This window comes from Triturus cristatus, chromosome 12, assembly GCF_964204655.1.
Source record: "Triturus cristatus chromosome 12, aTriCri1.1, whole genome shotgun sequence".
NCBI classification, from domain to species: domain Eukaryota; kingdom Metazoa; phylum Chordata; class Amphibia; order Caudata; family Salamandridae; genus Triturus; species Triturus cristatus.
The window spans coordinates 840,747,813-840,773,795 of record NC_140595.1 but is presented as its reverse complement, the minus strand read 5'-3'; the positions used below and the strand labels follow the sequence as shown (position 1 = coordinate 840,773,795).

The 25,983-nt window shown below is 54.7% G+C and overlaps 1 protein-coding gene across 2 annotated transcripts in view; it reads left to right on the top strand.

The window, feature by feature from the left end:
* Window positions 1-25,983, top strand: part of C12H17orf114 (chromosome 12 C17orf114 homolog) — a 122,148-nt gene that overhangs the window by 13,569 nt on the left and 82,596 nt on the right. For both annotated transcript variants that reach the window (XM_085639520.1, XM_085639521.1), the window contains exon 2: window positions 25,055-25,108. The gene's annotated coding sequence lies outside the window, so the exon portion shown is untranslated. The remainder of the gene's footprint in view (window positions 1-25,054; window positions 25,109-25,983) is intronic.

The following is a 25,983-nucleotide window of genomic DNA, read 5'->3' as shown; positions in this document are numbered from 1 at the left end:
GAGGGGAGGGGAGGGGAGGGGGGGGGGGGCGAAGCCCTGTGAGCCCACTGGGTGTTGCGCGCCTGGTGTGTAGCCATAGTGTCATCGCCGACCCTCTGTTTGGTGCCTGGCAGCATTGCCCCCTGGTGGTCCTCTGTTGGCACCCCTCCTTCACTGCACCCTCTGCGGCCCTCGGTTGGCACCCCCCTGCACTGCGCCCTGGCGGCCCTCGATGGGCACCCCCCCTCCCTGTACTGCACCCTGGGGGCCCTCGGTTGGTACCCCCTGAACGGCGCCCTATTGACCCTCTGTTCGCACTCCTTGAATTGCGCCTTGGCGGTCCTCGGTTGGCACCCCTTGCATTGCACCCTCCCTGGCGGTGCTTGGTTGGCAGCCCCTGTTAGCACCTTCACAGCGGTACTACGCCCCTGCAGTCCTCGGTTGGCACCCGCTGAGGGCACCTTTCGGGAGGCATTGCGCCCTGGCGGTCCTCAGTTGTTACCCCCTGCACTGCGCCCTGGCGGTTCTCAGTTGGCACCCCCTGCATTGCGCCCTGGCGATCCTCAGTAGCCTCCCCACTGCTAGTCCTCGGTAGGCACCCCCTGCACTGGGCCCTGGAAGTCCTCGGTTGGCACCCCCTGCACTGCCTCCCTGGAAGTCCTCGGTTGGCACCCCCTGCACTGCCTCCCTGGAAGTCCTCGGTCGGCACCCCCTGCACTGCCGCTCTGGCGGTCGTCGGTTGGCACCCCCTGCACTGCGTCCTGGCGGTCCTCGGTTGGCACGGTGCCCCATGAAAGCTCGGCTTCTGCCCTTTATCTCCGTTATCACGTGGACGCTGAGTGTTCGTTCTGTTGCAAAAGCCTGGATTAGCTCCTGAGCCGCCTGGCACAGAAGCCACGCGGAGTGGCGCCGGTCCGCTGCCTGCAGGGGGTGGGCCTGGCGGGGAAGGAGGGCGTCATAAGGAGCGCCCTCGGCAGGATCTGATGTCCAGGCAGCGCTTCCAACAAAGGGTGGTACCACCGAGGGCCATCTGTTCTACCACCCAGGACTGGTGCGGCATCCAGGGTTGGCTCTGATGCGGGGGCTACTGCAAGCTCTGCCGTCTGAAGTCTCAGCCTGTGAGGGGTGGTTCTGCTGTCTGTAGCCTCAGCCTGTGAGGGGTGGTTCTGCTGTCTGTAGCCTCAGCCTGTGAGGGATGGCTCTGCTGTCTGAAGCCTCCGCCTGTGAGGGGTGTCTGTGCTGCCTCAGCCTGTGGGGGGTGGCTCTGCTGTCTTAACCTGTGAGGGATAGCTCTGCTGTCTGAAGCCTCAGCCTGTGAGGGATAGCTCTGCTGTCTGAAGCCTCAGCCTGTGAGGGATGGCTCTGCTGTCTGAAGCCTCAGCCTGTGAGGGGTGGCTGTGCTGCCTCAGCCTGTGAGGGGTGGCTCTGCTGTCTGAAGCCTGCTTCAGCCTGTGAGGGGTGGCTCTGCTGTCTGAAGCCTGCTTCAGCCTGTGAGGGGTGGCTCTGCTGTCTGAAGCCTGCTTCAGCCTGTGAGGGGTGGCACTGCTGTCTGAAGCCTGCTTCGGCCTGTGAGGGGTGGCTCTGCTGTCTGAAGCATGCCTCAGCCTGTGAGGGATGGCTCTGCTGTCTGAAGCCTGTGAGGGATGGCTCTGCTGTCTGAAACCTCAGCCTGTGAGGGGTGGCTCTGCTGTCTGAAGCCTCAGCCTGTGAGGGGTGGCTCTGCTGTCCGAAGCCTGCTTCAGCCTGTGAGGGGTGGCTCTGCTGTCTAGCGTCAGGCTGTGAGGGATGGCTCTGCTGTCTGAAGTCTTAACCTGTGAGGGATAGCTCTGCTGTCTGAAGCCTCAGCCTGTGAGGGATGGCTCTGCTGTCTGAAGCCTCAGCCTGTGAGGGGTGGCTGTGCTGCCTCATCCTGTGAGGGGTGGCTCTGCTGTCTGAAGTCTTAACCTGTGAGGGATAGCTCTGCTGTCTGAAGCCTCAGCCTGTGAGGGATGGCTTTGCTGTCTGAAGCCTCAGCCTGTGAGGGGTGGCTCTGCTGTCTGAAGCCTGCTTCAGCCTGTGAGGGGTGGCTTTGCCGTCTGAAGCCTGCTTCAGCCTGTGAGGGGTGGCTGTGCCGTCTGAAGCCTGCTTCAGCCTGTGAGGGGTGGCTCTGCCGTCTGAAGCCTGCTTCAGCCTGTGAGGGGTGCCTCTGCCGTCTGAAGCCTGCTTCAGCCTGTGAGGGGTGGCTCTGCCGTCTGAAGCCTGCTTCGGCCTGTGAGGGGTGGCTCTGCCGTCTGAAGCCCGCTTCAGCCTCTGAGGGGTGGCTCTGCCGTCTGAAGCCTGCTTCAGCCTGTGAGGGATAGCTCTGCTGTCTGAAGCCTCAGCCTGTGAGGGATGGCTCTGCTATCTGAAGCCTCAGCCTGCCTCAGCCTGTGAGGGGTGGCTCTGCTGTCTGAAGCCTGCCTCAGCCTGTGAGGGGTGGTTCTGCTGTCTGAAGCCTCAGCCTGTGAGGGGTGGCTCTGCTGTCTGTAGCCTGTGAGGGATAGCTCTGCTGCCAGAAGCCCGCCTCAGCCTGTGAGGGGTAGCTCTGCTGTCTGAAGCTTCAGCCTGTGAAGGGTAATTCTGCTATCTGAAGCCTCAGCCTGTGAGGGATAGCTCCGCTCTCCGAATCCTCAACCTGTGAGGTATTTTATCGGGATGACTGCTCTTCTCTCTGACGCCTTGGTCTGTAAAGTTACAGATGGATAGCTCTAGTGTCTGAAGTCTCTGTGATGTGTATTATTGGGGAGGTGGGGGGGGGGGGAGCTGTGCTGTCAGAAAACTCTGGCTGTGGGGTGTGTAATCTCGGGCATAGCTCTGCTGTCTGAAACCTCAACCCGTGGAGTGCATAATCTGGGGAATAGCTCTGCTGTCTGAAGCCTCGAACCGTGGGGTGCGTAATCTGGGGAATAGCTCCGCTGTCTGAAGCCTTCCTTAGCCAGTGAGGGGTAACTCCGTTGTCTGAAGCCTCGGATTGTGAGGTGCTGGGCCAGGGCTGAGGGTTCTAGTTGTGTAGTACAGTGTATATATATCTTCGACTGACCTATGCAAAAGCGTGCATTATCTAAACATGTACTACTGATTGCCAGTATCCATCTCAAAAGGAAGCGTCCTTCTTTATAGCTGTTAGAAGGTGGTTCTGACACTATGAGCCTCCCGGATTTTTTGCTTTTTCAGCACCTAATTGTTGAGCTTTTACTGTGGGGGAGCCTCATAAGTTGGGACTCACCCACAGTGAACTCAGGATGTAAGAGACTGCATGGGGATTTTACTGGTGTCCCCCTGGCTTGACCAGGCCACTGCACAGCAGCTGGAGTAAGGGACACCGGGCTGGTTACATGCAGACACATGTGTACATGCGTGTGCACACGTGTACGGGCTGCGCAGGGGAGATTCCTAGCGTGCGCAGTCCAGGAGCAGCTACAAAGTGAATGGTGTGGCAGGACTTGTGCAGTATTGGTTGGTGACATGGAATATGCTTTATACGCTGGAAAGAAACATGCCAGGGAAAGTCGGTGTGTTTTACTGTGTTTTCACTTCATTATTCCCCTATGGCGATGTGGGGCCCATGGTTAGATTAACTTCCACAAGGCCTACAGTTTCCAGACAGGCACTAAAGTCCATTGTATTGGAGGTGAAAATAAGTATTCTGCAGAGTCCAAAGTCATATTTGTACTGCTTTTGGGTCATCCAGAACTGTCATATTTCTCTGAGCCAGCCATGACCAGACCCAGGCTGAGGGCTGACCTCAGCTGGATGGATTGATAACCTTTCTTCCACAAGCAAGGGCCTCCTCTCCATGGAGAGAAGATGGGTGGGGCTACAGGCTCATCCATTAGCAGCTGTCACTGGGTGCCATGCACCAGGCTGCACCAACGAGGGAAGGCAGCGTGGGGGGGAAGGTGCTTCAGAGACATGTGGCCAGAGACCATGGACTACGCCATTTTGAACAAACCCAGAGGCTGGACAAGAAGGAGGGGGCAGGGAAGTGATGTGTCGCTGTTTGATAGGACCAACTGAGACTTCCTGCCAGCCCCCTACTCAACTTTTAAAAAGTGCTTGCACAGGAAGAGAAGCTCTCTCTGGGGTGTGGTCTGTTGAGGTTGAAGGTGCTGGAGCCTGGCGCAATGGGCAGTTGGAAGGAGAGACCCCCTGACTGCCCCCAGGACCCTAACAGCATTAGAAGAAGAGCCCAGGACTGGTGCACAGAAGCAGGGACCTCTGCGCAGGGAGAAGAGGCCAAGGAGGAGAGCCAGGCGAAAGGCTGGCACAGGGAGCCAGTGAAGACAGCACCCTGCTGAATCTACCCTCTCAGAGACTCAGAGGGCGGAGGAGAGTGTTCCCAGTGGCTGGGGCTGGTAAAGAGGAGCATGAAGCACCCCATAATGCTTTGCCAGGCATTTGGAAATCTGCCATTTTGGTGCTTTGTGGCCCCCAGAGGAGGGGGGTCACCCTCACTTGTGAAAAGGTGCTGGGGGAGCTGCTGGAGAAGCGCAGTCTCCCCCCCCCCCCCCCCCCCCCCCCAGCACGAAGAAAAGTCCCACCCTCAGTGTCATGGGGACCTAAAGGGACCTAACCCTCAAGGGCTCAGCTAGCATTTAAACACCTTCTAGGCTGGAACTTTTGTTCTACAGCTGAAGGTGTGTGGAGAAGTGCATCATGAAGTGAAGGGCTGAGTTGGGGATGTGTGAAGAAGGGCATCCCCTGGAGGTGAAGGGGTGTAATTGCACCAAAATGCATTTACTATTGGTTATTTCTTTTTAGGTGGACTGAAAGTCACATGTGTAAAGTGAAGTACCTGTGTAAGGTGATGTTAAGCTAAATGGAGTTATGTTGCTGGACCTTCCTGCTAGGGGGTCTGGCTGTATTTACGTAATCCCATGCTTTTACCTGCGATTCCTTTTAAAGTGAAGAGGCGCACTGCAGGAGAAGTGTAGTTGCCAGGAGTACTTCTTTTGAAGGGACTGTAAGTCACATGTGTAAGGAGATGTCATAAGCCAAGTGGGGCTATGTTGCCAGACAGTCCTGCTAGGGTGTCTGGCTGTTTATGCGCAATCCTGTGATTTCATCTGTGATGCCCTTAGGGGCTGTAATTGCAATGCATTCAAATGATCAATCAAGGTGATGAGTACTGTCATCCTAAAGTGTGCGTAAACATGGATTCTTGCTGCTGCGCTTAGGTGAAGTCCCCAGACTGCTGGCCCTTAAGATATAGAGGTGCCTACTTTATGGTCAGTAGGAGATGCTTAGTCAGGGTCATGTGTCACCAAGGCAGGGTTACCCCTTTTTACTGCTTGTGGAGGTAATGGGGTGGGTCGCCACTGGGATGTGCCAGTGCGCAGGGCCCTCGCTCCAGGTTATGTTCAACTACCTGCATTGGGGGCAAGTTGATGTGCATACATGGGAGTGGTGATACTAGACCCCACCCCCCCTACGGGAGGGGTGGAGATGTTCTGCAATGTCACAAAGTAATTCCAACAGCTTATGTATATTTGTAAATTGGTGCATACTATTGAGTGGTGTGTGTGTTTAATAAATGTAATCTTACTTTTATAAAGCAAAGTACAGACTGGACAATCAATTATTGAGTGTTATTTCTGTGCACCTGTAATGGCGATTACTAGCCAACACCACGTCCCTTGAGTAAGCCTCAGACTGCTATGCAACGCTACCCTCTGAGAGTCAGGCGCTACAATTGGGTGTTTGGTTCCCAGTGAAGGACAAATGTAGTCATGTTATTTGTGCAGGCCTCTCAGATGCTGCCTCGTTTTCCAACAATAGCGCTCTGACGTGTTAAATGACATAGCGCTATACAAAAGCACAAGTGAAAAAATAAAGCGTCTGGCGCTGGTTTCTCGGGGAGAAAGGGGGGCATCGAGTCACCTACCCTTCACCTCTTTATTTTCCACGGTTGCTTTGTTATTGCACAAGTCTGTCATTCCCTGCCCCGTCGGTTCCCATCCGTCCATGGAAAGTTATGTCCCCCATGCAGCCTCAGACTCCAGCCGGGCCAGCTGGCCCCGGAGAGCCAGCGAGGGTTCATTCCTGCTGAATTGCCACGCCACTTGTTTTGTCATTTGTGTTTGGCTCCGTTTTTGGCGCTATGTGAGCGAGCGCTACAAACGCTAAAAAAGAAAAAAATGTATGCGAAAAACTTTCTTTCCAATGTGCAAAGAAAGACTTGTGTTCCAGGGAGGGAGGTGGGTCCAGCATAGTGCAGTAGGGACGCCTTTATGCCATAAAGACCCCCTACATACACTCCATTCCAGAGTTGCAACTAGAGCCACATTTCGGGGGGGGAGTTGGGGGTTACTAAAAGAGTCGGGGGGATGACTAATTCTTCCAGCGATAGTCCGACTGGAGATGCGGGGCTCTAAGAAGGGATGACAAAACAACAAAGCCTCGTTACCAAGTAAATGGTCTGTGAAGTACTCGGGTTGCGGCTGCGTGTATGCCCGGGAAGCTGTCTCGGCAGAGCTGTCATTCTCGACGGGGGAGGGGGGGTGGGAGGGTTGCTGAAGCCCTTCTTTTAGACCAATGGGCGTTGCGCGCCTGCTCCATTCAGAGGAACTGTCTTCGGGCATGCGCAGGTGTGTTTGTGCGTGCTCACAGGTGAGTGGTGTGTGCCAGCAGGTGAGTGCTAGCAGGTGAGGGGTGTGTGCTCGCAGGTGAGGGGTGTGTGCTCGCAGGTGAGGGGTGTGTGCTCGCAGGTGAGGGGTGTGTGCTCGCAGGTGAGGGGTGTGTGCTCGCAGGTGAGGGGTGTGTGCTCGCAGGTGAGGGGTGTGTGCTCGCAGGTGAGTGCTCGCAGGTGAGGGGTGTGTGCTCGCAGGTGTGTGCTCGCAGGTGTGTGCTCGCAGGTGAGTAGTGTGTGCTTGCAGGTGTGTGCTTGCAGGTGAGGGGTGTGTGCTCGCAGGTGGGTGGTGTGTGCTCACAGGTGAGGGGTGTGTGCTTGCAGGTGAGGGGTGTGTGCTTGCAGGTGAGGGGTGTGTGCTTGCAGGCGTGTGCTCGCAGGCGTGTGCTCGCAGGTGAGGGGCGTGTGCTCGCAGGTGAGGGGCGTGTGCTCGCAGGTGAGGGGCGTGTGCTCGCAGGTGAGGGGCGTGTGCTCGCAGGTGAGGGGCGTGTGCTCGCAGGTGAGGGGCGTGTGCTCGCAGGTGAGGGGCGTGTGCTCGCAGGTGAGGGGCGTGTGCTCGCAGGTGAGGGGCGTGTGCTCGCAGGTGAGGGGTGTGTGCTTGCAGGTGAGGGGTGTGTGCTTGCAGGTGTGGGGTGTGTGCTTGCAGGTGTGGGGTGTGCTTGCAGGTGTGGGGTGTGTGCTCGCAGGTGGGTGGTGTGTGCTCGCAAGTGTGTGCTTGCAGGTGAGTGTGTGCTTGCAGGTGAGTGATGTGTGCTTGCAGATGTGTGCTCGCAGGTGAGGGGTGTGTGCTCGCAGGTGAGGGGTGTGTGCTTGCAGGTGTGTGCTTGCAGGTGGGTGGTGTGTGCTTGCAGGTGGGTGGTGTGTGCTTGCAGGTGGGTGGTGTGTGCTTGCAGGTGGGTGGTGTGTGCTTGCAGGTGGGTGGTGTGTGCTTGCAGGTGGGTGGTGTGTGCTTGCAGGTGGGTGGTGTGTGCTCGCAGGTGGGTGGTGTGTGCTCGCAGGTGCGGGGTGTGTGCTCGCAGGTGCGGGGTGTGTGCTCGCAGGTGTGTGCTCGCATGCGAAGGGTGTGTGCTTGCAGGCAGGTGGTGTGTGCTTGCAGGTGAGGGGTGTGTGCTCACAGGTGTGCCCTCGCAGGTGAGGGGTGTGCCCTTGCAGGTGAGGGGATGGGGATGTGCCCTTGCAGGTGAGGGGATGGGGATGTTCCCTTGCAGTTGAGGGGATGTGCCCTTGCAGGTGTGTGCTTGCAGGTGGGTGGTGTGTGCTCGCAGGTGGGTGGTGTGTGCTCGCAGGTGCGGGGTGTGTGCTCGCAGGTGCGGGGTGTGTGCTCGCAGGTGTGGGGTGTGTGCTCACAGGTGTGTGCTCGCAGGTGTGTGCTCGCATGCGAAGGGTGTGTGCTTGCAGGCAGGTGGTGTGTGCTTGCAGGTGTGTGCTCGCATGCGCAGGGTGTGTGCTTGCAGGCAGGTGGTGTGTGCTTGCAGGTGTGTGCTTGCAGGTGAGGGGTGTGTGCTCACAGGTGTGCCCTCGCAGGTGAGGGGTGTGCCCTCGCAGGTGAGGGTTGTGCCCTTGCAGGTGAGGGGATGGGGATGTGCCCTTGCAGGTGAGGGGATGGGGATGTGCCCTTGCAGGTGAGGGGATGTGCCCTCGCAGGTGTGTGGTGCCTGCTTGCAGGTGTGTGGTGCCTGCTTGCAGGTGTGTGGTGTGTGCTTGCAGGTGTGTGCTCGCAGGTGTGTGGTGTGTGCTCACGTGTGTGCTCGCAGGTGAGGGGTGTGCTCACAGGTGTGTGCTCGCAGGTGAGGGGTGAGCGCTCGCAGGTGAGGGGTGTGCTCACAGGTGTGTGCTTGCAGGTGAGTGGTGTGTGCTCGCAGGTGTGTGCTCGCAAGCGAGTGGTGTGTGCTCACAGGTGAGTGGTGTGTGCTCACAGGTGAGTGGTGTGTTCTTTCAGGTGTGTGCTCACCAGTGAGGGGTGTGTGTGCTCGCCGGTGATGGGTGTGTGAGGTCGCAGGTGAGTGCTCGCAAGTGAGTGGTGTGTGCTCGCAGGTGTGTTCTAATAGGTGAGTGGTGTGTGCTCGCAGGTGTGTGCTCGCAGGTGAGTGGTGTGTGCTCGCAGGTGAGTGGTGTGTGCTTGAAGGTGTGTGCTCGCAGGAGAGTGGTGTGTGCTCGCAGGAGAGTGGTGTGTGCTCGCAGGTGTGTCCTCGCAGGTGAGTGGTGCATGCTTGCAGAGGTGTGCTTGCTTGCAGGTGAGTGGTGCCTGCTTGCAGGTGAGTGTTTGTAGGTGAGTGGAGTGTTTGCTCGCAGGTGCGTGCTTGCAGGTGCGTGGTGCGTGCTTGCAGGTGCGTGGTGCGTGCTTGCAGGTGCGTGGTGCGTGCTTGCAGGTGAGTGGTGCGTGCTGGAGGGCCGAGCCTCCTGGCATTACATCAGAAAACGGGCGCACAGGCTTGTATTATTGCCTCAGTGTTGGAAGGCGTTCCCCGGGGAGGCTGCGGAATACGTTCCTGACCACCCGGAGGCCCACCTTTCCCAGAGTTAGGCCGAGCAAGAGCGGGGAGGCCCTTCCTGGAAGGGTCTCGTACCTAGGATCGTACACGCTGCACTTACTCTCTTCGGATAGAGGGACACCACACAGGAATTCTTTGCAAGACAATAGACTTTATCGTTAGATGTCAGGGATCTTTATGATCCGGAAGGCAGGAGCAGAATTAGTGCCACAAGCGGCAGCGATCTCGTGATGAGGGGTAAGGGGTAGCGGGACAGTCTTTGAATCAGTGTCTCTGCGGAGTATCCGGCGCACAGCTCTCAATCCTCGAGCTGAGGGGATGTTACTTCTTTCGGCAATCTCTGCCGATTCTCTTGGAGGAACAGGCCGCGAGTCACTCAGCAGGCACCGGAGGTTCGTAGTTCAGGGAGCCGCGACGGCGTCAGCAGGGCTCAGATGGTTCAGAGTTCGGGGAGCCGCGACAGCGTCAGCAGGGCTCAGATGGTTCAGAGTTCGGGGAGCCGCGACAGCGTCAGCAGGGCTCAGATGGTTCAGAGTTCGGGGAGCCGCGACAGCGTCAGCAGGGCTCAGATGGTTCAGAGTTCGGGGAGCCGCGACAGCGTCAGCAGGGCTCAGAGGGTTCAGAGTTCTTCGGTTCGGGGAGCGATCGAGCCGCGACCAGGTCAGCAGGCTCTCGTCAGTCCAGGTCTTCTCTGCCTCTCGTCCCTTCAGCACCCCTTGTTATACTCCCCCCTCCTCTTTGAAGTCCGGAGTCCTTGCCGAGAGGGGTCTTGATGCCTGGGGGGGCGGTGTGTCGGGATTTCCTGTCGCTCGGCCCTTTGATCTGTTCAGGTGGGTCCGGGAGGGACTCCAGACACCCAGCAGGCGAGGCGGCCGCTCACCGGGGGCCTGGTGGTCGATCGAAACCTCCCTTGGGGAAGAGACCAGAGGTGTGACAGGGTCGGCGCCTCTCGGTCTGGTTTGGGGGGTTTCGCTCTCCCTCGGCCGGGCATGCGTGTTGGGGATCTGGCCGGCCCTCGGAATGTTGGGCCACGGGGGCCGGAAGTCTGTGACATCGAGGTTCGGCGCGGTTGCAGGGCAGCTTGCTGGTCGGGAGGGCCCACGCCACAAGGCCGGTCTCACACTCAGATACACCTTAAACCTGGGGGGAGGTGTCCTGCGCCTGTAGAAGGATGGTGCAGCCCCCACCTGTGCTGTGTACTTGTATGAAGGCGATCTCGTGAGGGTGTCCAGCCCCTATAGAAGGACAGTGTGCCCCCCCACCCGTGCTGTGTGCTTGTATGGTGATCTCACCTGGAAGGGGGTCCTGCGCCTATAAAAGGACGGTGTGCCCTCTCTGTGTTGTGCTTGTATGGTGGTAGGGGATCTCACAGGGGCCCTGCACCTATAGAAGGATGGTGTGGCCCCCTATGCTGTGTGTTTTTTATGGGGGGATCTCACGGGGGTCCTGCACCTATAGAAGGATGGTGTGCCCTCTCTGTGCTGTATGTTTGTATGGGGGGATCTCACGGGGGCCCTGCGCCTATAGAAGGACAGTGGCCCCTGTGTGTTTGTATGGGGGAATCACACCTGGGGGGGAGGGGGGGGGGGGTCCTGCGCCTGTGGAAGGATGTGGCGAACCCCACCTGTGATGTGAAATTTTATTTAATTGAAAGCAGGACAATTTTCTCACATGAATAAATTAATAATAAAAGCAGCATTTAAAATGACGTGAACTAAGTTACCATGCAAGTCCCATAAAATAATACCGCACTCCAACCTTTCATGTTGGTCTGAATTGACCAATAAGTCATCAATTTCAGGATGGAGTTAAAATTGCAATATAAAAAAGTTTAGTTGTCCATCCGTGGGCTGGTTAATTGCGATTCTGTCCAGCAATGATGTGTCCAGTTTAATTAGATTTGTAGTTTTATGTGTCCCAGACCTGCCGATCCGTGGCTTTACGATGATTTGCATATTAGAACTTCCTGGGAGTCCATCAATGTACGTGAGCCGTGCTGTGTGTTTGTATGGGGGGGATGGGGGTGGTGGGATGGTGTGGCCCTCTCTGGGATATATAGCAATATACAGGTTTTCAGTTTTTTTGCGAAATCCAAGGACTGAGCTAGCGCCTTTGTGTAGCGGGAGGTCAGTCCTGGCTGCGGGAGGTAAGTCCTGGCTGCGGGAGCCAGGTACGAGCACGTGGGCCCGCTGGATCCGGTCTGTGGATGTGGGGGACGTGGGTGAGGAGGAGGCGGGCCGAGCAGAGGTCTCTGGCCAGAGTGTGGAATCTGAATGTACTGTCCATTACGTGATCCCGGATTGTGTAGGGCTTTGTATGTGTGCGTGAGTAGCTTGAAGAGAGTGTTTGTGGACGGGGAGCCACTGGTGGTCTTCTAGGCGCAGCGAGATGTGAGTGCAGGGTGGGAGTTTGAGCACGAGTCTGGCTGTAGTGTTTCGAATGACCTGGAGTCTCTTGGTGAGATGAGTGGTGATGTCGGCATAGTGTGTTTTCGGAGTTCACCTTGTTGGCGACCAGAGGCAGCGCGATGGTCCGGCGGGTGTTGGGCGGGAGTCATCTGAAGCTATTTTTGAGGCGCTAGAGGGTGAGGAGGCAGCAGGAGGTGATTGTGTGAATCTGACTGTCATTCAGGGAAGGTTGTCCGCTATAGTCCTGTGGTTCCTGTTTTGGACAGACTGATGAGGGGTTGGTCTTAGTCTGGAAGGCCGCCAGATGTGGGTGAATAGCGAGGTGTCTGGTCCGAAGATTACCACCTCCGTGCCAGAGGTGAATGCTAGGCAGTTGGTCTTCGGACCTGCAGGGGGTGACCTTCATCTGGGTGTTTGGGGTGGAGATGACGGGTGAGACGTCCTCAGCATATCAGATGATGTTTACTCCCTGTGCGCAGACAGGTTTGGCGAGCGGTGGCATGTAGACATTGAGCAGTGGGGGGCTGCGTCATTGGCGTAACACAAGCCCCCGCGGTGTAGGGGGCCCCCTCAGCACAGTACTCGGGCCCGAGAGCTCCTGATTAAATCCAAAGCGGGGGTTGTCCATATAGCTTGCAGTGCGGCCCCTCAACTTTTGTTACGCCACTGGGCTGCGTAAGGGTCCTTGGGGTACTTCGCAAATCCAGTTGGCGGTGGCTAAGTGGTAGAGGACAGACAGACGGACTGAGAATGACCAGTGAGGAAGGAGCTGATGCATTGGACGCGGGTCCGAGGATTGGATGGGAGACACTGCCCCCTCCAGACACCCTTAAGTGTCAGAAGAACTTGCAATGCACCCTTGTACTTGTTGATCCCCGAGATAACTGGATTTCTACATCCACCTTCTGGAAATGCCCCCCCCCCCCCCCCCTCACCCCTCATCCAATCTGCCTACAGAAAGACCCGTATTGGCTACAAAAGCGGTTCTGCAGTACTTAAGTACTCCGGAGGAGGGGGTTCTCCGTTGGTGACAGGAGGAAGCTTCGGGAACAGCAGGGTAGCAGCTGTTAGCCCCCCCCCCCCCCCCCCCGAAACCACGAGCTGGAGCTGGTGGTCTTCCTTGAAGAGCTTCTGGTGATGTTGGCTCAGGTCTGTGGAAGGGGGCGGTGTCTGATGGACACTTGTGGAAAGGCCAGGGATGTGTGAACTGAATTCTGGTGTGTGTAATAGTTGGACAGGTCTAGTGTTTCACATCACGGTGACCACACGTCATCCGCAGGCCAGGCGTGGCCTGCGGGAAACCAATATAGGGAGCCGGCCCGCTCGGGGGCGAGGTCTCCAACCAGAGTAACGGTGTGGCCTGACACTGATTTGCCAGCGCTGCGTTAGCCTAAGTAATCCTGGGCCCTGCTAACTGCCCAGCGCGCAGGACGTTACATTGGCGACGAGGGTGGGGGCCGGATTCACTGCGTGCCCCGCAGCCTCGCCCGGCAGCATCCGTCACCCGATCCTCCCCAGCTACGCGGAGGTGCCCTGCGCGTGGGCGCGGTGACTAGGAGGAGGCCTTCAACCACGTGTGAGCTCCCGCCGGCTGTGGGCGCGTGTCTCTCCTGGTCCCGCCGTTGGTTCGGGCGGAGCCCGAAGCGCCGGCATTCCCTGCGGTGCTATCGCCGCCACTAGTGAGGAGGCGACCACTGGGCTCCAACAAGCATTGGCTGCTCCAAGTAAGGAATCACTCCCAGCGTAATTGGCTACCACACGCGGACTGTGTTTTGCCATAAGTGCATCCTCTGGTGCCCCAGGGAGGGGATCTCCTGCACACGAGCGGTGCTAGGGCCGAGCACGCTGGTTAAGGGGTCGCCCGAAGACATTTAGCCCCACGGCAGGGCCGGCAGTTACCCTCCACGCCCCGGGGGGAGAAAAGGAGGGACAGTAGGCAGCAGATACCGGGAGGGGGTGCTACTTCCTGAACTATAGCCCCACCTCACCCGCACTAGTGCACAAGCGGACACCATGAGCAACGATGGCCAGGCGGCCGCATCAGGCTCTGGAGCGGCTCCTGGGCAAGTGGCGGCGCCAGCCCCTGCCCCTTTTCAACACGCCGCATCAGGGGTGCTACCCCCCTTCAGTGAGCTGGAAGACCCGGCTACCGCGGCACCTCGGTGGAAAATTTGGATTGAGCGCCTAAATAATTACTTCGTCGTCACAAGAGAAGCCGACAACGCAATAAAGAGGTCGTTGTTACTACATTACGCAGGGGATGAAATATTCAAGTTGTTCAAACATCTGCCCAACACGGGTACAGCCGCAGACTACGACGCGGCGGTGGCCGCTCTTGATGCCCATTTCGACCCACAACTCAACCCGGATTTCGAGCGCTTCAAGTTGCGCCAGGCCCGGCAACAGGAAGGGGAGTCGATGGACGTGTTTTACGCGTGGCTGTGTGAGCTGGCGAGCACAGGCACAGAAGACGACCAACTGAAGGAAATACACGCCCAGCTCATTCAAGGGTGCAGAGACAAAACGTTAAGAGGCCTCATTTTGCGCCAGCCGAAGATCGCGCTGGAGGACATGTTAGTTCTGGCAAGATCACACGACTTGTCGGCAGCCCGGGCCAACGAAATGGAGCAAGCGCTGAGCAAGGCCCCAGTGAAGACGGAGACCATCAAGACGGAGCGGGCAGACGCCCTCCGCACCAGGCCACGAGGAGACACCCACAAGGCCTCACGTCAAGAAGGATCGAAGCAAAAGTGTGGTTACTGCGGATACGAACCACACGCCGCAAAGGACTGCCCTGCACAAGGGAAGACGTGCACAAACTGCGGAATCCCCAATCACTTCGCGTCAGTATGCCGGAGACGCACGAGAGGCCGGGAGTTCCAAAACCGGAAGCCACCAACCAAGGCGGTGAGACAGCTGTCTGTAACGGAAAGAAGGCTGCCGGTGGAGCACACGAGAGGGATGAGATACCAGGATGTAAGTGAAGAGTCATCAAGCGATGAGGAGGTACACATGATCTCGTTTGCGAGGGAACTCAAGTTACGGCGTAAGCCCCAACCGACGTGTGTGGTGCACGTGGCCGGGACAGAAGTGCATGCTGTGATCGACACGGGAGCCACGGTGAATGTAATGGGCCTCCAGCAGTACAGATGCCTAAAACCTCGCCCGCCGGTGCAGCCGTCCAAGACGAGGATCTATGCCTACGGAGCCGACACCCCATTGCATCTCAAAGGAAAAATGACCGTCCCCGTCCAGGCCGATGACCATGAAGTGATGACAACCATCCATGTCATCGACAGGGAAGCCGACACCCTCATAAGCAGCCACACGGCGGAAGACCTAGGATTAATATCGTTCGCACGAAGGGTTCAAACACACCAGGTGGATGAGCTGCTCAGCCAATTCCCGGAGCTATTTCGAGGCCTTGGCCGCATCAAGTGTGACCCCGTGAAGCTACATATCGACAAGACAGTCGTCCCGGTCGCGTTGAGGCACAGAAGAGTCCCGTTCCATCTACGACCACTAGTAGAGAAAGAACTAGAACACCTCGAGAGCCTCGGCGTCATCGAAAAAGTATTGGGCTCTACGCCGTGGGTGTCCCCGATGGTTATAGCAGAGAAACCGAAACAGCCGGGAGCAATACGGCTATGCATTGACATGAGGCTCCCCAACAAAGCCATAAAAAGGGAGCGGCACATCACGCCGACAATGGACGATATTATAGCTGACGTAAATGGGTCCAAGTGGTTTTCGAAGATTGACCTAAATGCGGGATACCACCAGCTCCCGCTGGCCAAGGAGAGTCGCTATATCACTACGTTCAGCACCCACCTGGGACTCCGGAGGTACAAAAGACTAAATTTCGGGATATCTTCGGCGGCGGAGGTATTCCAGAACACCATTCGGGAGATGCTGTCAGGGCTCCCAGGAGTGTTGAACGTAAGTGACGATATCCTCATCCATTCCGCGACGGCGGCCGACCACTACCGACACCTCCGCAGTACTCTGGTGCGGCTCCAGGAGCACGGGGCTACGCTTCAGAGAGAAGTGCCAATTCTTCCAACCATCCCTGGAGTTCTTCGGGTACGTCTTCAACCAGGAAGGCATCCAGGTAGACCCCCGGAAGTCGCAATCGATCAAAGACGCTCCCGCGCCCACCTCGCCCACAGAGGTGCGCAGCTTCCTGGGAATGGCGACGTACTGCGGGAGGTTCATCCCCGGACTGGCCACGCGGGCGGAGCCGCTGAGAGCCCTTACCAAGTCGGATTCCCAATGGCAGTGGGGACCGAAAGAAGAAGAGGCATTCCAAGGTATCAAGGACGCCCTCATGGGAGAAGCGACGCTTGCGTACTTTGACACTACCAAGCGAACAGAAGTGTTGGTCGACGCCAGCCCCGTCGGGCTCGGCGCTGTGCTGACACAAGAGCGTGAACCAGGCAGGTGGGTCGCCCTGTCGTTTGCCAGCAAATCTCTCACACCCACCGAAACACGATACGCCCAAATAGAGCGGGAGGCCCTCGCTATCAAGTGGGCCTGTCACCACTTCCACTTATACCTCAAGGGACAGCCGTTCACGATGGTGACCGATCACCGGCCACTCGTGCCACTCTTCAAAGGTACCTCACCAAGTCCCCCACCTCGCATTGAAAGATGGGCGGTCCAATTGCAACCCTACGAGATGGAAGTGGTATACCGGCCGGGCGCCAAGAACCCGGCGGATTTCTTATCTCGCCACCCGGACAAGACGGCCACGTCAGAAGACGAGGACGACACCAACCAATATGTGCAGCTGGTGTCGGAAGCAGCCTGCCCGCGGAACATGACCCTGGAGGACATAAAAGTGGCAGCCCTGACCGACGGAGTCTACACCCGAACGCTGATAGCAGTGCAAGAAGGATCATGGGCACACTTCCTGAGGCAGGCCAACTCATGGGGCCCGGGGGAGAAGGAACAGACGACAAAAATGTGGCAGATCCGGCATGAACTCAGCGCCACACCGGACGGAATCCTGCTACGCGGACCTCGGCTGGTGATACCCGAAGGACTACGACAAAAGGCCACACAAATAGCCCATGGAGGACATCAGGGGATCACGAAAATGAAATCCAGGATGAGAGAGAAGCTCTGGTTCCCGCAACTAGAAAAGATGGTCGAGGAATACGTGAGACGATTCCCGCTGTGTCAACTGACGGGGGGCGCAGAACGGCCTGCACCAGTGATCACGGAAGACGCATGCCCGGCCCCGTGGTCACGGGTCAGCATCGACTTCGGGAGCTTCCCGGGGGGGACGCACACCCTGGTCTTGGTAGATGGGTTCTCCAAGTACCCCATCGTAGAGGTAGTGGCGTCCACAGCCTTCGTGCACGTAGCACCCATCCTCGAAAAGACATTTGCAATGTTTGGGTTCCCAGAGGAAATCCGCAGCGACAACGGACCACCATTTCAGGGGGCTGAATTCGCCACCTTCCTGGCACAGAGAGGGATACGCCATCGTCGGATAACACCCCAGTGGCCGCAGGCCAACGGAGACGTAGAGCGTTTCATGCGCACCCTGAACAAAGTATTCCGAATTGCCGAGGTGGAACGGGCAGACCCAGAGAAACGCCTCCACGAGTTCCTGCGAGAGTACAGAAGCTCTCCTCACTGCACCACTCAGAGAAGCCCGTGGGCGCTGATGCTCCAGGGGCCCCGACGAGATCTATTCCCTGCGTGTCCGGGCTGGGCGCCGCCCCCACTGAGAGAAGCGGAAACCCAAGACCGACGAACCCGCCGCAACAACCATGCGAGCCACTGGCGGCGCGCCACCAAGAGGACCATCCACCCGGGGGCCACCGTTCTCATACGGGACCGCCGCCCAGGAGGAAAATTCCGGACCAGCTACGAACCAGGAAACTGGACAGTCACCGCCAACCAAGGAACCATGATCTCTGCCCGAAGGGGAGGCGAAGAAGTGTCCCGCAACATCTCGCGGTTTAAGGAGGTACCCAAAGACCACCCGGGGACGGCCACGGAAGGACCAACCGCCACCCCACCCCCCGGCGTCTCGGGGGAGGGCGAGAACTCCGCAAGTCCCCCAACCAGCTCCACCCCCGCTGTCGGGCCCCCCGCCAGCCCGTGCCTGAGAAGCTCCCCCAGAAGGTACAACCTGAGACCCAATCCCGGGCCCAGCCAAAGACTGAGAGACTTTGCCTGCTGAGGAGTACCCAGGAGCGGCGGACGAGGGGACACGCAAGTAGCACCTCACATAAGACTGTATACAGCTGAATGTAATATTGTTATGTGTAAACAAGGGAAAAGTTTGTTTTAAATGAAGTTGGATAGGGATGTAATAGTTGGGCAGGTCTAGTGTTTCACATCACGGTGACCACACGTCATCCGCAGGCAAGGCGTGGCCTGCGGGAAACCAATAAAGGGAGCCGGCCCGCTCGGGGGCGAGGTCTCCAACCAGAGTAACGGTGTGGCCTGACACTGATTTGCCAGCGCTGCGTTAGCCTAAGTAATCCTGGGCCCTGCTAACTGCCCAGCGCGCAGGACGTTACAGTGTGGTGGGGGGAGGGAGGGGAGGGAGGGAGGGGGGGGGGGGAGACGGCAGACTCGTACGTGGACTCCTTGTCTGTGTTCAGGCCTGCCCTCTATTGCCAGCCTCCTATCATTATACATCAGAAGTACAGATACACACAGGCAGCGGCTTTGGGTGAGGCCTCTCCATCCATTGGTCTGTTAAAAGTCAATATTAATTTGGTTCCATCCACCAGAGCACACAGCGCAGGAAATGCGTCAGCCCACTCCTCTATTGGTTCTCTTGCACTGTGAGTGACAGCATTCTATCTGATCACGTGCGCACATCCGCCTACAAAGATTTTCCCCTCAGTTCCAGAGCTGGATTGCCAGTACATCACATTAGCTTGCCAAGACCAGGCCTACTGTCTTTGCCTGTGCTTGTTTTTTACTTTGTCAGCAGCAGCAGCCACGCTGTGACCTGTTGCGGTACCTTCTGCTGAAGTTGCAGGAGGCAGCCAGAAAAGATTACAGCTCAGCGAGGATTTGTGTTAATTAAATGGAAGGAACGTATCCCCTGAGACCTGAACCCGTCATTAGTGGTTTTGTTGCAAGAGGCGCTTGGCACGACGGTCGTCCTGCACAGGAGCTGTCGAGGAGCACACGGCAAGGTGTGCAGGCCAGGGCGACCACGCACAGGAGCTGGCGAGATGTGCAGGCCAGGGTGACCACGCACAGGAGCCGTCTAGAAGCACACGGCGAGGGAGACCACGCACAGGAGCCGTCTAGGAGCACACGGCGAGGGTGAGCACACGGCGAGGGTGACCACGCACAGGAGCCGTCTAGGAGCACACGGCGAGGGAGACCACGCACAGGACCCGTCTAGGAGCACACGGCGAGGGTGACCACGCACAGGAGCCGTCTAGGAGAACACGGCGAGGGTGAGCACACGGCGAGGGTGACCACGCACAGGAGCTGGCGAGGAGCACACGACGAGGAGGTGTGCCCTGCTTGTTTCTTTCCTACAGCTCCCTCGCCTCAGGAGCAACGCACGCCGCGTTTACCTGGTTGGTGGCGGAATTGAACCGAGACCAGGTAACCTTGACGCCTCTCTGCCCTGTGAGTGACGTCAGCGCTTCACCCCATCATTAGAAGCCGCGCATCGCCAAGCAACGCTCGCATCTGCGGTAGTGTGCCGCGATGCCAGGCCTCTAGGCAGGGTTATGTCCGGGTACTGTGGACAGGACTGTCAGCCGGCATGAATATTGGGTCCAAAAATGTCCTCTCGTCGGAGGTAGATTGTCTATTCGTAACTGAAACCGACATTTAGGAAACCCTACACTGGAACCACAGGGCCAGGCCGTTGGACTCCTCTGTGGAGCTTTAGGCGGTTTGTGACGCGCAGTAGAATCTATGGGTGCATGTATGCGCCTATATATTTGAGTCCGGTACAGAAATGGGTTTGAATAGGTGTTTTGTGCCTGTATTTTTTGTCTAAATGAGGCTATCTGCACGTACTTGTGTGTACGTATATGTACATAAGATAAGTGTATAGTCACTAAAAACCGAAGCTTTTTAGTGACGTTATGGTGAGGTCTGGGTAACATTTTACTTACCACAAAAAAAACCTCAGAAATTCACTGGCAAATAAACAGGTTAAAGGGACGTTCGAGTTAGGTGACGATGTTAGTTAAATATGCAGGTTTAAACTAACCAAACCACGGACACTCACCAGGCAGAGTTATCTCAAGTGACAATAACTCTTGCTGCTGCCGTGGACCACATATTACATCACTCGTGACATTGATGACGTCGCTGATGACATCTAACACATCTGATGTATGACAACACTGCGTGGAGGGGGCGGGGTAGACTTACTTCATGGGGCGAATTATAGTTACTACAGTGAAAGCATGGCGGGAGGGGGGGGGGGGGGCGAGCCAAAGCGTGGCCCCTCGAGGAGCGTGCCAAAGCGTGGCCCTGGGGGGGCGTGCCAAAGCGTGGTTGGGGGGGGGGGAACTAAGAACTAAGTTATGGGCAAAAATGAAAACCTGGGGAGCCCCAACAACACTTCTAGAGGCAATCATCAACCTTTATTGCCAAATGTGGGTCCAAATAAAGAAAGGAGCTGGGCGAAGGCCAACAAACACAATTCCAACTCGTAACTGGTTAAAATAGGGGGGTGTTTTGGCCCCCTGCTTATTTAACATCTATACAGCCGACTTAGAGAACATTTACGCTCATCACAAGGCAATCCCCAAAAACTGGGGAAAACATCAATAGTAAGTCTCCAATACGCGGACGACATCGTCCTCCTAACGCAAACACCCATCGGCTTGCAACGGCTGAACTCCAAACTAGGAGCACGCACCACCTCTGCCCAACTCGTAATTAACCATCAAAAAGCGAAGGTCATGTGCTTTTCCAACAGCCACAAAAAATGGCCCAAATTCATCTTGACGTTAAATGATAAACCTTTGACCCAGGTGGGTGCATACAAATATCCTGGGTGCCAGCTAGACCGCCACCTCCATTTTAAGCAACACCTGGACCAAGGATCAATAAAAGCCAAACAACTGCTATTCGCATTCAAAACCCTGCAGAAAAACCTCCGCAGCTGTTCAACAAGCCATCGGTTGAAGGTCATCACGGCAAAATCTTTTGCCGTCCATATTGTATGGATCAGAAATGCTAAATGCAAAGGACTCGACAGTTTTAAACACTGCTCAATCCAGTCTCTTCAAGAAATTGTTCTTAATTCCACGTCCCATCTCACAGCACAGATAAGACTGGAATATGGTCTAAAAATCAGATACCTGCAAGACGAGGAGCCCTGGCCAAATGCTATTGGAGGATGAGGGCAGCAGAAGATGACACCCTAGCCCATTACTGCTGGCAGGAGATCGAAAAACAATCTAGGATAAGCAAATCCGTACTCCTAGTCTTAAAAGAATCGCTTCTGCATTACAGTTAGACGCAGCTTGGCTCCCAATAACGACCTACTTGGGGGTGAAAAACGCAGCCAACGAAGCAATGAAGCAACACTCCCTGCTAGTGGATAAAGCCGCCTTGGCCCACAAACCTCATGCATGGGTCAAGAAGCAAACCTACAAAACGCTGAACCCCCAACCGCATTTGTCTGAACATTTTTCACGTAAAACAAAGTGGAACCTGGCGCTACTAAGGCTGGGATCGCTCTCTTCGAAAGATCTCACACCAAAATGGAAACGGGCGACAAAGGAAGCCGCCTCTGCGGACAAGGCGATGAGTCACTATTACATCTTCTATGTATTTGTTCTTCGTTACTAGACTCTCCGAAAACCCTCCTTGGGTGAACGCTGAGGAGAGAACCAATGAGGACCTGGAGAACGGCTGTCGTGAAATGTCTCGGAGGCTCGTCCGTTCCACGGTCCTGCAAAGCAACACAACTTTGGAACGTAGCGGCAAAAGATCTAGAAAAAAATGAGAACTGAACTGAACTTGATCATATAGAATCGCCTTGCTTACATATTTTTTAAGCTCTTATTCTCTCAGCATTTGTCACATTCAGAAGAAGCGGGCAAGCTAGTTTTAATCTATTTATTTAGAAGTTTGTTCTTCACACACAGGAATCCTGATGTGTTAGCATTGTTTGATATTTTTTTTTTTTTTTTTCTTCTCTTTTTTTCTCTTTTCTTTCCAGTCCCTTTTTGCTTGATTAATTGCTATGTCTAATGGATCTTGGTGGCTTACTCCACCCTTTTATGATTTTAAAGAAATCAAATAAAAGTATTCTACTACTGAGTAAAGTGTGGTACTTTGAGGCATTCCGAGTCACAGCGTGGCGCTTTGGGGTGTTCCAAGTCAAAGCGTAGTACCTTGAGGTATTCCAAGTTACAACCTGGTGCCTTGAGGCATTCCAAGTCAAAGCGTGGCACCTTGAGGTATTCCAAGTTACAACCTGGTGCCTTGAGGCATTCCAAGTCAAAGCGTGGCACCTTGAGGTATTCCAAGTTACAACCTGGTGCCTTGAGGCATTCCAAGTCAAAGCGTGGCACCTTGAGGTATTCCAAGTTACAACCTGGCGCCTTGAGGCATTCCAAGTCAAAGCGTGGCACCTTGAGGTATTCCAAGTTACAACCTGGTGCCTTGAGGCATTCCAAGTCAAAGCGTGGCACCTTGAGGTATTCCAAGTTACAACCTGGTGCCTTGAGGCATTCCAAGTCAAAGCGTGGCACCTTGAGGTATTCCAAATTACAACCTGGTGCCTTGAGGCATTCCAAGTCAAAGCGTGGCTTCTTGAGGCATTCCACGTCAAAGCGTGGCACCTTGAGGCATTCCAAGTTACAACCTGGTGCCTTGAGGCATTCCAAGTCAGTGTGGCACCTTGAGTCATTCCAAGTCAAAGCGTGGCACCTTGAGGCATTCCAATTCAAAGCGTGGCACCTTGAGGTATTCCAAGTTACAACCTGGTGCCTTGAGGCATTCCAAGTTAAAGCGTGGCACCTTGAGGTATTCCAAGTCAAAGCGTGGCACCTTGAGGTATTCCAAGTTACAACCTGGTGCCTTGAGGCATTCCAAGTCAAAGCGTGGCATCTTGAGGTATTCCAAGTTACAACCTGGTGCCTTGAGGCATTCCAAGTCAAAGTGTGGCACCTTGAGGCATTCCAAGTCAGTGTGGCACCTTGAGGTATTCCAAGTTACAACCTGGTGCCTTGAGGCATTCCAAGTCAAAGCGTGGCACCTTGAGGCATTCCAAGTCAAAGCGTGGCACCTTGAGGCATTCCAAGTCAAAGCGTGGCACCTTGAGGCATTCCAAGTTACAACCTGGTGCCTTGAGGCATTCCAAGTCAAAGCGTGGCACCTTGAGGCATTCCAAGTCAAAGTCTGGCACCTTGAGGCATTCCAAGTCAAAGTGTGCCGCCTTGAGGGAATTCCAAATCACAGCGTGGCGCTTTGAGGAAATCTTAGTTGCCAGGACATGACCCCATGGCAGCTTTTGGTGCAAAGATTGAACATTTAACCATTCTTAATTAATAGGACTGCACATGCTTTCAGAAACCTCTTCAGGAAAAGCCCCACATGGAGCTAGACGTTTTAGCAAACCTCCCGTCCCTCTGACGTTTGCTGCGCTATCGATGGCTCCGCCCCTAGGACCAGAACGCATTTTTCCTCACCGGACTTTGGCCCAGTGTGAGAGAGAGAGCGAGGCAGGAACGCGAGGAAGACACCAGCATGAAATGGTGTCAATGGCAGAAGAGAGACTTGAAAAACAGACTTGCAAGAGATGCAGACAGGAAGTGCAGGTAGGTGGCAGGCAGAAAGGGGCATGAGGTGGAGTTGAGAGTAGCCACCCTTGTAGTCCGCAATCCCACAGCTACTGGGCTCCCAAGAACTTCTTTGACGCCTCCAGTTATTATACTGGGGCTTGCGGTGTCTGCCTCCGGGCAAACCTCGCCAGCTTGTGGGGGGACTCAGGGATGCGCTACTGTGGCATGAGCAGCGTCGGACTGGAAACCCAAACCAGCCCTGGCAAACATGTCTAACCCAGCCCCACACAGCAGGAGGCAGCGACTAGAACATGCTGTGGTTGGGTCATGGAAGCCCACCTACCCTCTCTGCTGCCCACCGGGAAAAAGCCCTAGTGTGTGTGTGTGTGTGTGTGTGTGGGGGGGGGACGGTGGAAGACACGCCCTCGTATGGTGGTCATGCACCCTACTGAGGAATAGGGAGCCAAGTGACCTAGTAGGTGGAAGGGACGTGTGCCCTAGAGTGGCGCGAGGAGCCCGTCCAAGTGTTGGATTTTATTTGCACGTGCCCCCGGGGGGGGGGTTATTGCACTAGTGCAGCTTCCCGTGCACATTTATAGATCACTATTCAAACCTCCACAGTTTCTGATTACTGCTATTTTGGACCATTTTTATTGGATTACCGTAATTTAAAAAAAAACTATTTTATTGACCTTTTATGGTGCAATGTGGGCTGCAGCCCGACTTATACGAATTTAAGACTAGATAATGCAAAAGTACCAAGCTTGTAAACATTTGCATGTCCCTTCTATGGTAAGGCAAGAGCCAAATGGATCATTCGACTTTGCAAGTCCAGGGGGTTTAAGGACTACAGGGAGGCATTTAGATTTCTCAAATATGATTCCACCCCCCTAATAGTGTTTGCGACTGCTTGATTTCTTTTGTCTATGTGGTACTTGAGATGCAAAAAAAGAAAATCTGAAAGTCCTCAAACGACTGCTTCTGCAGTAGCTCAAACACTGCGACTCATGTTGTCTATATATTCCATAGTTTGGGATTGCCTTTTAGGAGCGCTGTGCTTATTTAATGTATCTAATGAAATCCTATGATCCTCCTCCATCTGCGATATGAATCTCTTAAGTGTTAGGTCTGCGAAGTATGATTCTTTTAAATAAATATGTTTTTAGCTCTAATTGTGCTTTTTTTTTATTGCAAATTTGTATTTATGTCTTTTTATGGTTTCTTACCTATATTAAAAGCTTTTTGACTGACTGACTGTAAACATTAGCTACAGTTTGTAAATATAACAACAACGAAAACTTTGCGCAGACACTTCCATTCCACATACTTTCAAGGGTATGTTTGAGTAACAATGAAAAATACAGTGTGCAGTATGTTGTGGCCCGGGACGTATGTGGGAGACTCCTCCACAAGGGGTTTGAGAGGGAAGGGGGGAAGGTCGATACCCCAGTATGTAGCCCATCGAGACCATATTTTTCTATGCTTCGGGGGGCAGCCCCCCGCCTGGAATACCACAATTTCCGCACCCATGCATCTGTCCAATTCTTTTTGCCATTTCCCTAATGGGGGGGGGGGGGGGGTGAGCAACATCGGTATTACCGTAATTTTGGCTTCGTAACAATGCATTTATTTCAGCATTTTTATTCTACGACTTTTCAATGTATTTTTTATTAATGTAAGTTGTAGTCAGTTTATATATTTTTGTTATTGAAGTGTCAATTTTGCACCAATTTAATATTCTTTATTCTCTCTCTTTCTCCTTCCTAAAACCCTTTACTTCAGCTCCTCCCCGGAAAGTTTCAAGCTGGTCGTCAAAAAGGGGCGAAGAAAAAGAGGGTAGGTCCCACCGCGTTGACTTCCCATATTAATTCCCGTAGGAAACGTTGCTCTCTGAGAGAGAAAAATGTAATGTTAAATTTGCATGCCGTTGTAGGTGTGTGCGTGTGTGTGTGTGTGTGTGTGTGTGTGTGTACATCTATATATTTTCTGCTTCGATTTTAAATGGTTTATTATATGAACCTCGATATATTGAATGAATATTTGCACTTTAAGCATTACATCTCAGGAAAGTCTCATCCTATGGCGCTGCTCGGCTGTCGTTATCGAGCTTCGATATATTGATTCACTGTTTGCACTTCAATGTCCATCAAGCATTTTACCCCAGGAAGGCTCCACCTTATGCTGCCTCTAGGATGCTTTTATACAGCTGTATGATCCGTATATAGTATGTTTTATACCATAACTCCACCTACTCTATGCTTTGATTATTTATGTGTTGTCATATGGATCACACCAGATTTCCTCTTGAAGATATCTCCAAGTGATGAGATGCGTGGAGTGATGGCCTCCGTATATCTTTCTGAATAATATTATACATAAATTGTTACCCATACCTTGGGGACAAAAAAATAAAAATAATCTACATATTTTTGTAGATTTGCAAAAAGTTGAAACCCTCCTGAGAGTAGGCTTTTCATTCTTTGGTGTAAATCCGTTCAGCTGTTTCCAAGAAATTTGTGTTTAAAAAGGTGCAAAGGGTGTCATGAAGGGCTTAAAAAGTTGAGTATAGCGTTACGATTAGTCCAGTGGTGCTAAAGATATCAAAAGAAAAGGCCCTCTGATCATCCGAGGGAGTTTTTCCTCCCGTACTGCCTTTTGCTTTATGCAGGACTGGTCCAAGTCCTTTAGTACTCCGTGATCTGATTGGCTGG